This window comes from Parasteatoda tepidariorum, chromosome 4, assembly GCF_982258835.1.
Source record: "Parasteatoda tepidariorum strain Cologne lab strain chromosome 4, Ptep-v5.0, whole genome shotgun sequence".
In the NCBI taxonomy this organism is placed as follows: domain Eukaryota; kingdom Metazoa; phylum Arthropoda; class Arachnida; order Araneae; family Theridiidae; genus Parasteatoda; species Parasteatoda tepidariorum.
Genome location: NC_141758.1, coordinates 47,471,369 through 47,488,676, shown reverse-complemented (window position 1 = coordinate 47,488,676; position 17,308 = coordinate 47,471,369).

The following is a 17,308-nucleotide window of genomic DNA, read 5'->3' as shown; positions in this document are numbered from 1 at the left end:
TCCTTTTTTGTTGCTTTAATTGGGATCGGGGAGCTTTGTTATTTCATCTAAAAATTTTTTTGAGATATTTGACTAAAAACTGCTTCTTATTTTTTTAAATGCCCGAAAGTGAAAATTTTTTCATGTTCTTTTATGCTGAAAAGTATAACATTTAACATTGTGTAAAGTCAGAAACTTCATCTTTTGATATAAAAAATATTGAAGTAGGTTGGTTATAAACTATTTGATGTTTTTAGTCCTTGGACAAAAACAAAAAAATACCCTTTTGACTTTTTTGTATAAAAAAAATATGACGTTTAACATTATAAAAAAAATTGAGGTCAAAAAAGCGAAAATCCACTTTTTATTTTCTTACTGACCAAAAAGACCCTCTTGATTTTTTAACACCAAAAAACCCTCTTGATTTTCTTATGTTTAAAAATATGATGTTTAACGTTAAGAGAAAAAAATTGAGGTGGTGAAAGTTGTTATTTGTCTGTAAAAAAGGTTTGAAATTTTCAAAAAGATTCCTTCAAAAATTATTTCAATAAATATTTTTTAAAAAAATACGCAAATATTTTCATCGTTTTAATAGCATAGTTACATACTGTTGACTTTTTTCTTTCAAATGACACCAAAATTAAAAAAAAATGACTCATAAATAAAAAAGATATAGACATTTTTAATACAGGAACCTCCGTTTGCATTTACGTCATTTTTTAAAATTGGGTCTAATTTCGAAAAGTCCCGTTAATCATAGCTTTGGCTCGAAAATTGGAAAAAATATTTTCGCCGCCCATTATAAAGATTTTTTTTACAAAAGTTTTCATGAAAATCTATGATATGATGAATACGATTATTATTTTATTTTTTATTTAAGTTGATTTCTTTTGGAATGAGTCAAATAAATACCTGTTCTTTAAGCAGGATAAAAAAAGTGAACAATTTTCGATATGCATATAATTTATAATAATATATATAATTTAGGTTTATTGTAGCACGCTTTAGAAGTGTAAGTATCAACGAGTGACCTGACTTTATATTAGCTCTAAAATTAAAACTAATTCAGAAACTTTCTCACATACCATCTGTCTGACACAGTGAATCACAAATAAATAATTATTAAAGTAAGTGCGATAAACTCAGAATGAATCTCGTTTTCAATTAAATAGAGCTGTAAACTAGGAACATCAGTGATGTTATATCCTAAATCATTAAAAAGGAGAATTTCGGCTGTTTAATTTGCAGCAATGCGCATTGCAAATATTAGAATAAAATTCGTTTTTCAAGCATTCCCCTAGAACCAAATAATTACAACTCGTGTCAAATGTCAAAATTTTAGGACCCTAGTAAAAGTGGTTTGGAAATTATAATCAAGGCACTCGCAGACACATACTTTCATTTATTAATATAGGTATGACTTAAAGATAAAATCCTTCGAAATTCAATTCTTTGTTTACTGAAACATTTAGCCGAACATCAACTTACTTATTCCATTTTTGCATTCTTATTATCCATTTTTTTTCTCGAGACCTAAATGTTTTAAATTTTATAATTTTTCTTCCGTGATTGTTAATTAAGACAAAATGAAAATGACCTTTTTTTCCCTTCAAAATAGCCGAACTTTAAGTCTTATTATACATTGAAAAATGTTTTGTCTTTCTTTAATAATCATGAATTTTGGAATAGTTTTTGTCATTGACTCCATAGAGATTCCCAATTTCATCATAGAGGAGCTTGACTAATACAGAATTATTTCTCATGGTTTATTTTTTGCTGTTTTCTTCATTTTACCTAAACGACTCTTCATAAAATCTATGACCTACCTGTTCTTAAGTTGAACTTAAGTCTGGTTAATTTTCATACAAATCAAATATCATTTTTTGATTTTTCCGTACAAATCTTTTGACTATTTTTGAATTCTGGCAATGGGCCAAGCAAAATTAAAATGTCCCCATCAGACGTCAGTATGCAGTCGTACGTTGTTCTTGTTTTGTGTACACTTTTAGGAATTCGTAATACATTACAATGGGGGAAAAGCTTACAATGTTTGCTAAAGAAATTTTTTTTTCTTCTTCAAATGGTGTTTTACAGTTTGTGAAACATGCTTCTGAGGACGCTATGCCTTGGGAAAAATCCTTGGTGGCTAATTCTTTTTTCGATCTCTAAGTAATTTAAAGTATAGGAAAAGTGAAATTTGGTAAACTTACATTAAATAATGACGTTTCAAAAGTTAAAAAAACGTCTTCAAAACATCAAACAAATTATGACAGAATCGTACTGTTTGCGTGTTGATATTTTGTAAAAAGTCAATTTTTTTCAGAATTTGAAACTTTATGGTTTACTCCAGACTTGCCTAACCTCACTTTTAACCGAACATTAAATTTTTGCAAAACAACCATGAAAAAATTCTCCAGTTTATATAGCATCCTCTTAAGTCTAGAAGGCTAGAAAAAAGCTAAATTATTCAAATTAATTTGCATAGTAGAGAATAATTCTAGTGAGATTACACGTTAAATATACATTTTATTTACATAACAAATAAAATAAAAAAATTAAGCAGAAATTAATTTTACGATTGAATATATTTAATTACTTATCAAGACTCATGAAAGACGTAGTCGCAATGAATAAGAATCAAAGTTTTGTTCAATTTTCATTTATTCAATGCTAATTTCTCAAATACTGACATCAAAGGACGTAACGGAAATTTATCATCAGTGAAGAGGATGTTTCAAGTTTCATTATTTAGTTTTATGAGTTTTCAACTTAAATGTTCAATACTACTTGATGTATTGAGTAGCTATCAAACTTTGCTTTGTGTCGTTTTCAAAGATAATATTCTTAGTGATCGGATTATTGACATTTTAAAACTTGCAGAGAGGAAGCTTTTGTTGAATTTAAGATACACGCTTTATCTTTCTAATAGCAAACAAACGGGCTGAATAGGAAAAGCTGTCTTTAAGTTAGTCATACTTATGGGGGTATTTAGTATCTTCAGGCATAATATGATACTTAAATAGTTAAAAGTTCTCTTGAAATATTTCTGAAGAATTTGTATAATGTGAAAATTGGATATTGTTCAGGAATAATATTAGTTGTCTATTAAAACAGTTTTGTAAATTTAATAATATGTTGAACGAAAAAAAGTATTTTATGTTTAAAGTGGAAAAGTGAATTGAATTGTTTTTTTGAGTTCTACGATATATAACACGATGATCGCTTGGAGATCACCAATGATATTTTTGTGTCCTTTAAAACTATATTTTTTTAGTTAAAAGCAGAAATTTGGTAAAAAAAGTAACAAGCCGTCGGAGAATAATATAGAGGATAACTAGTAGAGCAATGTGTTGAGCGAATTTCTTTTTTGTTATACGTGATAAATAATAAAAACTTGCTTTTATTATTTATTATATTTGAAAGAAATTATTCCTTAAAGGTCTTTATTCCTTTGACTTAGAGTATTTCCTTATTTTGTATTTATTTAGGTAAAAATAAGTGAAAAATATTATTGAAAAATATTACGCTGAAGTGAAAAATATTACGTTGAGCAATTTAATACTTTATCGTTATGAAATATATCATGAAACACCGGTGTCTTTTACTGAGCTAAAAGTAAACTCTTCCAAACACGGCTCACTTCCAAATAATGATTTTTCAAATTTGCACTCTTTTGCAGTCATTTAGATCTAATCGAAACAGTTTTTAATAATTGAAAATTTTTAATTCAGAAAATAAATTATTGATAAATTTTTGATCATAAATGAAATTTCTTTTTTTAAACTAATTGTTTTTGGATTTTATATTATTGCAAATATAATTCCAATAATTTAACAGATTTTTTTTAGAAACTATAAGACTATTTTTTATAATTAAAAAGTACCAAAATATATTTTTGCTTGCAATTAGAGTCTCAGAAAAAAATATACAAAAAAGACACCGGTGGCCCTGGTGTGACAAAAGGTTAACGCGTGGCCCAAGTTGTTTCAGAAACCAGCCAATCAAAGCTTAGTATCAAAAATTATCTAAGTTTTGCTGGAATACAAGAAGAACCGCGACAACAACTACCGCTTTATTATTTCAGAAGCGATTGCACCCAAAATAGAGGTTGTAAACCAGGTAGCCAAAACCCTCTACGGCAGCGGCACTTTAAATTACTACAGGATCTGCAAATCACTTTCCACTTAAATTTAAAAAAAACTCTTTTTGAAATAAATGAGGGCGAAATTACTGATATTCCTTTTAAAAATATCTCTAAATTTGTTTTTAATTCAAACTTAAAAAGCTGAATTTAGAGAACTTCGCCAGGCAAAAAAGTTTTTTTTAATTTTTTTGATTACAAGCTTAACTTTAACTGTATTGGATTTATTCCAATTTTAATTGCCATTATTGTATCAAAATCATTGTACAAAATGAACTTACATTTAAACAACATAAAGCTTTTGTGTATAATAACCTCATGCATTTTGTGTATAATAACCTCATTTTGCTACCTGCATGTTAGATTAAGCTGAATTTTCACAATAATAAATGCTGCCAGGCTGCGTTGAGGCAACACTTCCTAATAGAAAGAATATTCTTCTGCACGAATCAATTTAGTAGTCTGACTAAACAAACACAAACTGCGCAGTAGGGAAAAATACGAAATATGTCACGACGTACAGGCTAATAAACTGCGCAGTGAGGGAAAATAAGAAAGATGTCACTACGTTCGGACTACTAAAGAATCGGATTTCTCGTTCATGGTAACCCGTGCGGACGACTTTTCTTTTCTAGGTGGTGTTGGTTAAGGTCACAAACAAATTTGGATTTATGAAAATAGTGCTCTAGGTTCACTTAGTGAATTCTGTTACCGGGGATATATCTCACATATTTTCCCACTGCTTTATTTAATGCTCTGAGAAAATGCTATACAGGTTGTTTTTATAATTTGCTTCTATTTAATGTCCATTTGAGAAATATTTTTACAGGAGGTGTTAAAGGCTTTGCGTAATTTATCTGTAGAATGTAAGTATTAGAATCAAGTAAAAAAAAATTTTTTTTATAAGATTATAAAACACATTTGAGCAAAAGATAATATTTTGAAGAAATTGCTTGAAAAAGAGTTGAGAAAATATCTTTCTGTATTATTTTTTTTAAAATTTAAAGTTATAGTACTTAGACATAAATATAGTGATCAGAAAACTTTTCCCCAACCACTTTTTTATTTTTTAATTTCCTTAAGTGTAATCGTAGAAGTAAACAACTAATTTATTTTTTATCATTGAATCAGACATTCCATGTTCCCAAATTTAAATTTTTGTTTTCTAGTTCGTATGATTATTTTTCAAATTCGTATTTAGTAACAAAACAATTTTCCTTATGAAAATATCAACTTTCAATAATAACAGTAAAAGAACAACGGTGAAAAATATCACGGGAATTTGCGAGTGGTGTTTTCTAGTACTTCACTGAACTAAAATGAGAGTTTTGATGGTATTTTTTCTAGAAAGCAAGTATTTTATTCTTTTTTTCATTTCATTTAGATTTCTCAATTAACCCTTTGACGCAGAGGGAACATAGCTGTCCTTTATATGTATATATTTTTCTAACTCTATAATTACAAGGGAAAAGTTATAATTGTAAAAAATAGTTTAGCAGTTTCTAAAAAGTATCTGCTAGATTATCAGAATTATATTTGTTTTAAAATATAAACAAAGCCGTGTGATTTTTTTTCTCCATTCAGATTTAAAAATGTATCAATAATTAATTTAGTAAAATAACGAAATTTCGCTGATGAATAACTGTTTCTCTTAGATTTAAATAACTGCAATTTGTCATTTCTTAACTATAAAAATCAGTTACTTAAAAATCTGGTAGATTATCGGAATTATATTTGTACTAAAATATGAAATCCAAGTAAAGCAGTTTGAAATTTTTTTCTAGCCATATTTAAAAGTTTATCTATAATTGATTTTGTAAATTAACTAAAATTTTGAAGATGAATAACTGCTTTTTTAGATCTAAATACACGTAAATAAATGCAAATTTGAAGAAAAAAAATTGTTTATAAGTTAACCATGTTTGGAAGATTTTATCTCTAACACAGAAAAAAGATTCATGTTGTATTTCATAACTATAAATTATCACAATACTTAATATAATATATTTAATTTATTTTGGTTTCAATTTATACAAAATAATGAAAAAAAGTATGAAAAATATATTTAATATAAATTCGTCGTCAAAGGGTTTGGACATATTCTATTTTGAATAAACTGTATAAGTTACTTTTATCATGTATGGCAGAATAGGGAACAAAATATGATAAATAAACAAAGCATTAACTTTTCAGCATTGTTTGCTTTCATTCTATTTTAAAAATGGCTTTAATTCAAATAACTACATTATTATCTGTAATATTACTGCTAAATTTGGAAAGTGCTTTAGAAACAGTTCACTTTCACTGATAAAAGACTTTAAGCATTATATTTTTATTTTAAATATTACTCTTTGTTATCATTTTAAGTATTTCGGGAAATCGTAAAAACTTTGTTTTCAAGTTTTAAAAGAAACGTCGCCATAAAATAGCTATTTTACAGAGTTTATTTATTTATTTTTTTACCCAACATACAATAAATTGTTGTTCATCGAATTTAACGCGTGGAAACCGGAAGAACCTTACAAATTTAATGAGCATAAAGACTTTTTCAGTAGCGTGAACATTTAAAATCGCTTTTTCTCCGTTTAAAATAGGATACTAAAAAGAGGAATTAAACGGGGAAAGTTTGTAAGAATTTCATAGAAAATATCTGCCTCGCTTAAATATGACTTATTTATAGAAATAATCTTGTAAGTTTACACTGTTATTTTTATTAAAAAATGGAATGTTGAACGCCCACCACAACTTTCAATTCTCAGATCAAGTTCCTTGACTAATTTGAGAAGCCTATTCATGAATATCTAGTAAGGAAAGCCTTAATACAATAAAAGTTTTAAAATAACTAGGATGGCCCACTTTTTCTTTTCGCTATGCTTGTAAAGTCCCGAAATTTGCTTTTGCAGATATCTTGGATTGCTTCACAATTCGATTTGCTACACTTGCTCATTTGATACTATGTATGCTTATAATTAATATAAGTACGAAAATCGAATTAAACGAAAATGACGTCCAGAATGCAAGTTAATGGGTTATAATTTTTGGAAATATAACAAATTTAAAAATTCCCTGTAGTCTGCATGGCGTCATCTGTTGAAACGAACCAAGACGGTTAAATTTTCTCTTTTGGGTGACGTACGATTACTTTAAAGATATTCTTGCTTGCCATTTTCTCTTAGAATCCCTGAATAAAACATGGGACAGACCCATTTTGCGAGGCTGTTTGTAACTGCTGCGAATGGCCATATATATATATATATATATATATATATATATATATATATATATATATATATATATATATATACCGAAGAGCCATTACATTATGACCACCCTGCTAATAGCATGTAGGACCACCTTTAGCCCTCAAAATTGCTAGCACCAGCCATGGCATTGATTCCAGAAGGTTCTGATAGGTAGTCTGAGGTATCTGGTACCAAGCAGTCACCAACTGGTCATGCAATTCCCTCACATTGCGAGGGGGTAGCGTGGCAGCACGAATTTGGTTTTCGAAGTAGGACCACAAATGCTCTATTGGATTAAGGTCAGGTGAATTTGGGGGCCAAGACATGACTTGTAAGTCACTAGAATGTTCCTCGACGATTCGACCCTTATGACATGGTGCATTATCCTGTTGGTAAACACCATCCCCCACAGGAAAAACTGTTGCCATGAATGGGTGATCCTGGTCTGCAACTATGTTCAAGTAGCTTACTGACGTCAGGGATTGTTCTATGAGGATTATGGATCCTAATGTGCCTCATGAAAATATTGTTCCTAGGCGAGAAACCATGAAAACCTGGGTGAGCCCATTGTTATAGATGGAGGGTGGCCATAATGTAATGGGCTCTTCGGTATATATATATATATATATATATATATATATATAATATAATATAATATAATATAATATAATATAATATAATATAATATAATATAATATAATATAATATAATATAATATAATATAATATAATATAATATAATATAATATAATATAGTATAATATAATATAATATAAAAATAAATGATATCCATTATCTTCCTTAACCTATTACCTAAAAATGAATATTTTATTGCTACAAGTATCACTTTTTGTTACTTATCCTGTACAATATGGACTGATCTGTACAATATGGACAATTCTTATTATTAGTTACTGCATTATCTTATGTTTCTGAAGAAACAAATTTGTTAAGCTTTAAATTACTTGCTTTGGAGACAATATGTGAAATACGACGCTTAGTAAAACAGTTTACTTCTACGCAAGTTTTAAATTATCTGGGAAAAAATAAATTCTTTTATAGGGCTTTTTATGAAACTTTTAAATTGGAATTCCGCCAATGTCGTTTTAATTTGCAGTGATTTTTATTTTTCAATACAAAAGAATTTAATACCGTGATTCTAAAATATCAGCCTTGATTATTTTCATCTTAATACTGATAGTGTTTTTGTAATTTAAAATCAGATTTTTTTACGTTAATACTTTAATGTGATCTTATTGTTAACGTACTTAAACGTAAAATTAACGTAAAATTGATAAGAATTTATAAAAAGTTAGAATGTTTAAAATTTTTTACTGAATAAAATAATCTATTGATTCTTGTACTTAAAAGCGTTTACAAAACTTTTTCTACAAATTATACTAGTGAAATCTTTATTTTTTAGGCTTATAAACTATAATATTTTTCATATTTAAAGTTTATACGTTGTATTGCTTTCTATTTTTAAGCAATTTATTTTTTCCAATATCATTTCACAAAAAATTTGTGAAATTTTTTGTGAAATGATAATTTTTAAATTTTTATTTTTACTAATGCTGTGGGAATTTTTCGAAATTTTTAACATTGTAACATACTTTTAAAAAATGTCGTTGAATAAATATTTATAATTCGAAGTATTTTGAAAAAAAGATTAATATTCCTGAATATTTTCTGTCTGTTTTTCTTTTCAATGCACACAGGCATAAGCACACCATAAATTGATTGTTTTCTTATTAATTAAATGAGTTTATTTCGTTCTTATTAATTAAATGAAGTACGTTTCATATGTTTGGCACACAAACATAGAGCGATCTTTTATAGGTTATCAAAAATGAACAAAATATTAGCATTTTAAGCAGTGCAAATGTGTCCTAGACTAAATTTGAAGTATGAGAATCGCGTGGAAAGAAACAGTGCAATGCTTTTGCTTCACTTTCTTAAAAAAATATCACTGCGTTGTTGAAAAACAGAAATAACATTTTCTTTATTCAAGCAGTCAATATTTTAGGAAACACTGCTTTTACTTTAACCATCTGATTTGGTTAAATATATATATAGATATATAAAGTACTGTCCTAATAACTAAACAAAAATAACATTTTCATTATTCAAGAAGTGAATTTTTTAGGAAACTACTTTAATCACGTGATTTGGTTATTCATAAAATAATATCCTAATTGGAAAAACATCAGTGTTGGTAATAATGAATTATGGCTCTTTGCCTTTAACACCAGATTGCCTAAGGAAGTCATTTTGACTGCTTTTAATTTCAATTTGAAAAACAATGATGTATATAATGACACAATTTCTCAGAATTTTGTGACTTTTATAATTATTTTATTGTTAATATCCACTAATAACTTGTTATACAACTGTAAATAATATAAAAAATATTAAAAGTTGATTTTAAACAAATTTCCTTACACATTATTTATTCTTTTACAATCCAGTCATTTTGATTGCTTTTGGGCAATATAGGTATATACTAATCTTCTAGTATATACCTATATTGCCCAATATTGTATATATTGTAGTATATATATATATATATTGTTGTTGCAATATAGGTATATACTAGTTAAGTCTTTCTAGTTTTAAAAAGACTATTAGTGTGAGGAAAACAAGGCAATAGTCTTTTATCTTGAGAATTTCAGTGTAGGGAATATCGGGCAATGGTCCACACATCTATTTCGGGTAATTATCTGGTTCAATTCAAGCATAACACATGGCAATTACTGAAAATTTAGGGTTCTTTTATCGAAGAAAACAATTAAAAGTTTTGAATCTAATCACAGAACCAAGAAATTATTTCAGAAACTAAAGCTAATATTTGTTAATATTACTGATTAAATGATTACATTTCATACTTTGCTGTCTGGTGATTAGGTACTGAATGCAATCTGTAGGAAAACCATGAAATGCTTTAATTTCAGACTTTGCTATTTGATTTTTGGCATTGTATACAATTCCAGATTTACAAATTTACTTGTAACATATGTGTCTTATATTTTAATTTAATGCATACACGAATGAAAATTAATATTTTTAGTAACTTCTGACCTACTTATCGGATTCTCATTTACAGTTTTCATGTTTTGAAAACTGCGTAACTAAGTTATAGTTAATAATTATTTATAATTTCCAACTATAAGTTCTACATTGTATCTGTAAAGAGAAAATATAGTAATAGGTCACTCAATATTAACAATCTTGCTTGTTAAATGCAATTATTTTAAGAATGGTATAGAAACAAAATTTTAAAAAACCCAGAATGCAAGGCTAAAAACACTATGAAAAACAAATTTAATTCAAAATTTCTCTTAAAAAAACAATTTAATGGACAGGGCAAACATAATTTGCTTTTTTTATATATTTTTATCTCCCGTAACCTATTGAGCAAAATATATAAAATCTTAAATATATATTATAAAAAAACTTTGTATTAATAAAAATAGTTCTTTCACGCCGGGTGTCTGGATTTTACATCGATTTCATATCAAACATTCACGAGATTTTTCAGAAATAATCCATAGATGCACATCTTTTTTTTCGGATTTTCTTTCTTTAAAGTTCTTTGAATGAATATTTAGTTCAACAAGGGAACGATAAAATTTAAACAAAGAAAACCTAAGATGGGGAAGAAACTAGCGTATTTTATAAGCAAATTTAGGAATTTTATTCTGAAAAGTTAATTATTTATTCATGAGGAACTAGAAGAAAACTTAAGTTTATTAAACTAAAGAAACTGTGAAAACTGAAAACAAATAAAATATTTTTCGGGTATCAAGGTATTTCTTTAATAACATGTAAAATTTATTTGATATCCTTATAAAGAAGTGGAAGTTGAAAAAAAGAAAGAAAAAAAAACTATTTGTAACACTTTACAAGCCGCTTATTAAAACAACCCTTTTATATTCGGTTTAAATTTAAAAATAATATAAATTTTCCCAAAAAGCTGTTTAAAAACTTAGAAGTTGCATAACATTAAAATCTGAAAAATTCATTAAAAATGACATTTTTAAAATGCCAGGGTTATTTTTTATTTACAGACTGTTTAATAATGCACTGCTTTTGAAAAATGCAGATTGTTTAAAATTTTTGTAGCAGTTTCATTATTTTATTAGTTTTGATTAAAAAAAAAGAGAAAAATATTACTGCTTAATAAAAAAAATGCTAGTAGTTAGTTGACATTTTAAAAATAAATGATAATATTAACAATAACTTAAAAAGTTTGTCAAACATTGACGCACTAGCCGCTGACTAGCCGCTATTTTCTGCTGCGTGTAGGACCGTTCCAATGGCAATATTTGCTTAAGCTTCAGATATTTTAAACCGTAGACTTCGTCACGTTGTTGTTGCTCACCAAAGACATTGTTTTATGTTTTTTTATTAACATCACCATTTTTTTAAAAAACTTTGTATTTTATTTTGAAACGGGTGAGGAATAAAATCTCATTTTATAATCAGAATTCAGAAAACCGAGCATTTTTATCATATTTATTTTTTCTTTAAATGAGTTTCGAAATCATTTGTCTCTCTTAAGACGCATGGCATTTGTCAAGTTGAATTACGATGTAATTAATGGGATACCTGCACGTGACGTAGTGAGGGTATCTCTTTCCTTATTGGTTGTTGATACATGGTATTTGTTTACTTTAGCAACTGTTCTTTTCATTCTATTTTGAGTAAGCAAAGCCTGTCAAGTATCAATTCCCTTAAGTGACACACTCTATATACTTTCGCAAAGATTTCAATTCCTTCACTATATATTTCTTAACACAAAGATAGACACGAAGCCATGTTGAACATAAACAAGCTAATTATGCGCCGAAGTTGCCAGGTACACAAAACAAAAATATATCACGATTAGAATAAAACACATAATCAAATAATACATCTAAATTAAGGAAAAAAAGTACACGAAAAAGAATTATATTTCAACAAATTCGATGCTCAATACGGTGTTGTATTTAATTAAATTCACGCTCATTAATATTCCAACATGTGTTGAAGAAGGCCATTTTGCTCTTAAATGATCAGCTGGGGCTGATGTCATAGGTCACATGTGCGTATATCAGTGACCTTCTTTTAGAAGAGCAAGTACCCAATTAAATAACGACAATCGTAAAATTACTTATAAAAATTATGAATCATGACCAAACAATAAAAATTAAAAAATAATAAATAAAATAGTTTTTTATTAATAGAACTATATCTTTCACGTGGAAGTTTTTTTTGTGGCACGTTCCTTAAACGCAACACATTTTTATTTCACTGATTTTAGAAATTTGAATTCCACTTGATTTGTTACATGACACAAGTGTTTGCCATACCAATACAATTTTTTTGAGAAATTTATGAAATTTTTTTATTTATAACCATTTTAAAAAATGTAAAAATTTGACTAAGCCTTTTTCGTTGGTTGAAAAAACTATTTTGCATGCTTTTTTTTCTGTTTGATGCAACTGCATTATATTATAAAATTTTTTATTTATTACTTTTTATCGGAATGAAAAAAATTGTAATAGAATACATTTTAAGATTTAATAAGGATCTATTCAAATGAGCTTGTTGATGCAGGTAGTTAAGCACAGACATGTTACTGAACAAAGTGTACTAAATCCAAAAATCCATCAGCGAAACGTACATCTATAACGTACTGATAATGGAAGTAAACGAAAAGGCCTTCTTCTGCTGGTTCCTCGCTTAGTCGGCAACTCTTTTTGTGTATTTAGCTAGTCAAAATAGTGCAATTTGTTATTATTTTAGCACCAATCAGACCAAAGTAGTGTCAAGTATTAGATTGTCTGTTCACTTTCGCTATAAGTAGTGTGGGATTGTTTTCTTACTTTTGGAAGTGTATTTAAAACGTGAAAACTTTAAATATACTACCAAATGCATTTAAACACGACGTGCCGTTATTCTTTATTTAGTTGCGGAAAGAAATTGGTAGACAATCCTTGGAATTATTCAACCCTGAGACAATGCACTGCGAACCACTAAAGATACTACGATTTGCACCTAAGGCAAAACGTCAGCCTCGTAATTCAATTTTACTCATTCTTCAATATATAGCAAATGTCGTAACTCAGAAGACCACACCAAAGCTGGTGGCACGCAATTCTCATCCACCTTGCAGTCTTGATATTTCTCTATTCAATCTTCTTATCTCAAAATCTTAAAAAATTCTTGAAAGGCTGACAATTTCTGTTGAGCGAAAAAGTGCAGCAGGCAGTTTCTGACTTTTTTAAGCAGCATAAAAATGAACCTTACCGAATTGGTATTTTCAAGTTGGTTAAGCAATAGGATGATTGTTTATATGGCAAAAACTGATTTTACATGACTGGCTTACAGTCTTTGATGGAATTTTTTTTCCATAGCTACAGAAAAAATTCTGCTGAAATTATCAGACTGTATGGAAATTACTTTTCAGCTAAAAAAAACAAACAAACTATAATTCTGGTAAATAAAATGAAAAATATACGGTATTTAAATCATTCATATAGTAATTTTTTCCGATGATATGGCAGCGATTTATTAGAAATTCTACTTTTAAAAATTATAATTCTTACTTCCATACATTTAGTAAAAAATACGAAACTGAAAAGTGAGTGTAATTTATTAAATGGTTTTAATGTTATGCTCTCAGACATTATGATAAAATTTACGAGATTTTACCGCATTTGCCAAATTTTGTAACATACTATTAAACTATATTTTAGTTTAAAATTTACCAGAATCATTGCCAAAGTACGTCGTTGAAAATGGCTGAGTTTATTTGTGTTTGCCATAAGGCCAGAAGCACTGTAAACTTTACCATATTCTGATAGTTTTTACCATATTCTGATGGTTTTTACCATACTCTGATAGTTTGTACCATATTTTTTTTCTCAATCTGCAACAAATTATGCTTTCATTATGCTTTCGTCTGATATTGCATAATTAATTAACCTGTTAAAATAAATGGATAGTAGCGTTTATTCATAAACAGAGTAATTTCCAGATTTAGCATAATATTTAAATTCAGTTTTAATAACACAGCATTTTTCATCAGTAGTTGTATAATGTCAGCGTTGAGGCATTTGATATTGAATAAAGATGTGATTGAGTACTAATTTGAACCCAAATAAAGCTGAATAAATCTTATACTGAGCAATAATAAGGTTAATACAACGTAAAATGAGAGTAAAAAATCATATGAACAGAAGTTTGATCAGTTACTAATCAAACTCTTTAGTGTCTAAACACAGAAAGAGATGAAGAAAAACAGAGACTTTGGAAAAACTACAAGCACAGAAAGAGATGAAGAAAAACAGAGACTCTGGAAAAACTACTAGCACAGAAAGAGATGAAGAAAAACAGAGACTCTGCAAAAACTACAAGCACAGAAAGAGATGAAGAAAAACAGAGACTTTGGAAAAACTACTGGCACAGAAAGAGATGAAGAAAAACAGAGACTCTGGAAAAACTACAAGCACAGAAAGAGATGAAAAAAAACAAAGACTCTGGAAAAACTACAAGCACAGAAAGAGATGAAGAAAAACAGAGACTCTGGAAAAACTACAAACATGTTTCAACTAAAGAAAAGCAGACTGGCATTTTGTACTGATGAACAGGATTGTTGAAGATGATCAACAATAACTGGTATGCAAGCAAAAAAATGTCAAGAATATTAAATCTTAAACGAGCAAAATATTTTAGAGTAAAAAATTACACAATTAAAAAGTATTAATATAAAGAGAATTTTTTTAACCAATTCCTTTAGCAGCAACCCGTATACTGTGTAAATTCTAAGTAATTATTCTGTTTTTCTTCGTTTCCATTAACGTGCTTTTGTGAAGCTGGAACAAAAATTGCAACTATTCTCCAACTGAATACAGAACTAAACTTTCAACTGGAGTTCCATGCCCGATGAAATTTTCAGTAGTTTTTTGACCAATGTAAGCAGAATTTTAGCTCCAAATAGAAATCCTAATCAATTGAAATTTTGGCAACTTATCGACTAATTTAAGAGGTTACATTTTAATTGCAGCACAGTTTTGGATGACCCTTATACGTTTTTAAAATAGTCCTTTTTATTATTATCATAGTTTTCTTAATTAAAATGCGAATTTAGAGTTTTTATTATATTTTAACGAAAGGAATACTTTTACCTTATTTTGTAGATGCGATTTATGTTAAAGGGAACTTTTTAGGGAACTTCGACGTTGATGGAAAGTTTATCTGTTTCTGCGGAATCCAAACGATTAAGCCGGAAATTCCTTTCTCGGACATGGTATGCGATCCACTCCATTATCGAATTCCTTATTGTTTAAGTAAATCACGTTATCTTTCGAATCATTATTCACCCATTCTTATTATCTGGTTAGAATAAGCATCGTGGCTTTAAAAGTAGCCTTTGCATTTTTTTCAAAAAATAAAATAAATATTCATGTTTTTTACAATACACATTTAAATCAATTCTTGTTGCTCACAAACAAATTATAATCACAATTCGTTGCATTGAATTATTATGTTTATTAAAAAAATATTTAGTTTAAAAATAAAGATGAGCAAATTCAATAATCCAAATATCATCGAGATTTTCGAGACAACAGAAAATTCAACAATATCTGCAATGAGAGCCATAGTGGTGCAGAGGATAGAGCATACGCCTTCCAATGAGTTGAACCGGGTTCGAATCCCTGCAATGGCTGATCGATACGAATTCTGCATCCAGTTTGCACCGACCACAGCGCTGATGTAAAATATCCTCAGTGGTAATCAGATCATGGCTTAGAGTCCTGTCACCGTTAGTCTTACCATGAGAGTGTATCGTGGTTTTCCTCTCCATGTAGCGCAAGTGTGACGTAGTTCCAACAAAAACTCCTCCACGAAGGCAAATTTCTCCCAATACTTTATCCAAGAGTTCCCTTCTTTTCTGGATTGGATTAGAAATTACAAAGCTACGGAGTTCAACATTAGTAGCCGTAAGCCTAAAATTTGCTCAACTATTCAACGATGGTTATAAGATATCTAATGAAGACCAGATTTTGCAATTCTACAAGACTTGCTGTCAACTACGATAAGACTATCGAATTATGAATCAATTATCAAATGTTTTGCATTTAAAAAAAAGTATTAGGAGATTAAACTTTCTAAAAATCACCATTCTTGAAAGAAATAGCTTTTTTTCAGGAACTAAGAGTTTTAGCAAAACCGTCAGATTGAACAAGACTTACGTCAATTAATGTAACTTTGGCTTTTTTTGTTATTGCTAGTTCCAAGTTTCTAATAAGTAAGAGATAATCATTGCCTTTTTTCCTTATAGGGCAATTTTTTTTCAAAACTCTGCTAGGCAAAAGTTAACCTAATTGACAACATTTAAATAGTTTTTTGTGAATGTCCACAATAACAGAAGACTAATCAATATAAATTTATAAAAAAAAATCTTTCCAAATTCTACAATAGCATCCGATCTGTACAATGAGCAAAAGTAAGCAAACACACTGTATAACTTTTCATCTATTAATTGGATTTTAACGTACAATATTGTTCCTTCGTCAATATTGATGGCTGAAGGGATTAATTTTTAATATGCAGACAATATTTTATCTTAGAAAATCAGACACTAAGACGTTCTTTCTCTGATTAAAAATATCTTTTTTTTTCAACAGAACAGACGATAGAGGGGTAGTTGAAATTTGGAATCTATGGTACCAATATTATATGTTGGTGGGCGGACAAAAATGTGGGCTCTCTTAAGTTAATTTCACTTTTTTGTTTTGTTTTATGAATTAACGCTTTTTGGTTAATTACGTTCTACTTTAATATCTGTTTTGAGATTGTAAGAGCTATTCATGACTGTTAAGTTAAGTTATGAATTTTTGTCAATTTTTAGGCAATGTTTTCTATGATATTTTTGAAAATGATGCAAAATGTCAAGCGAA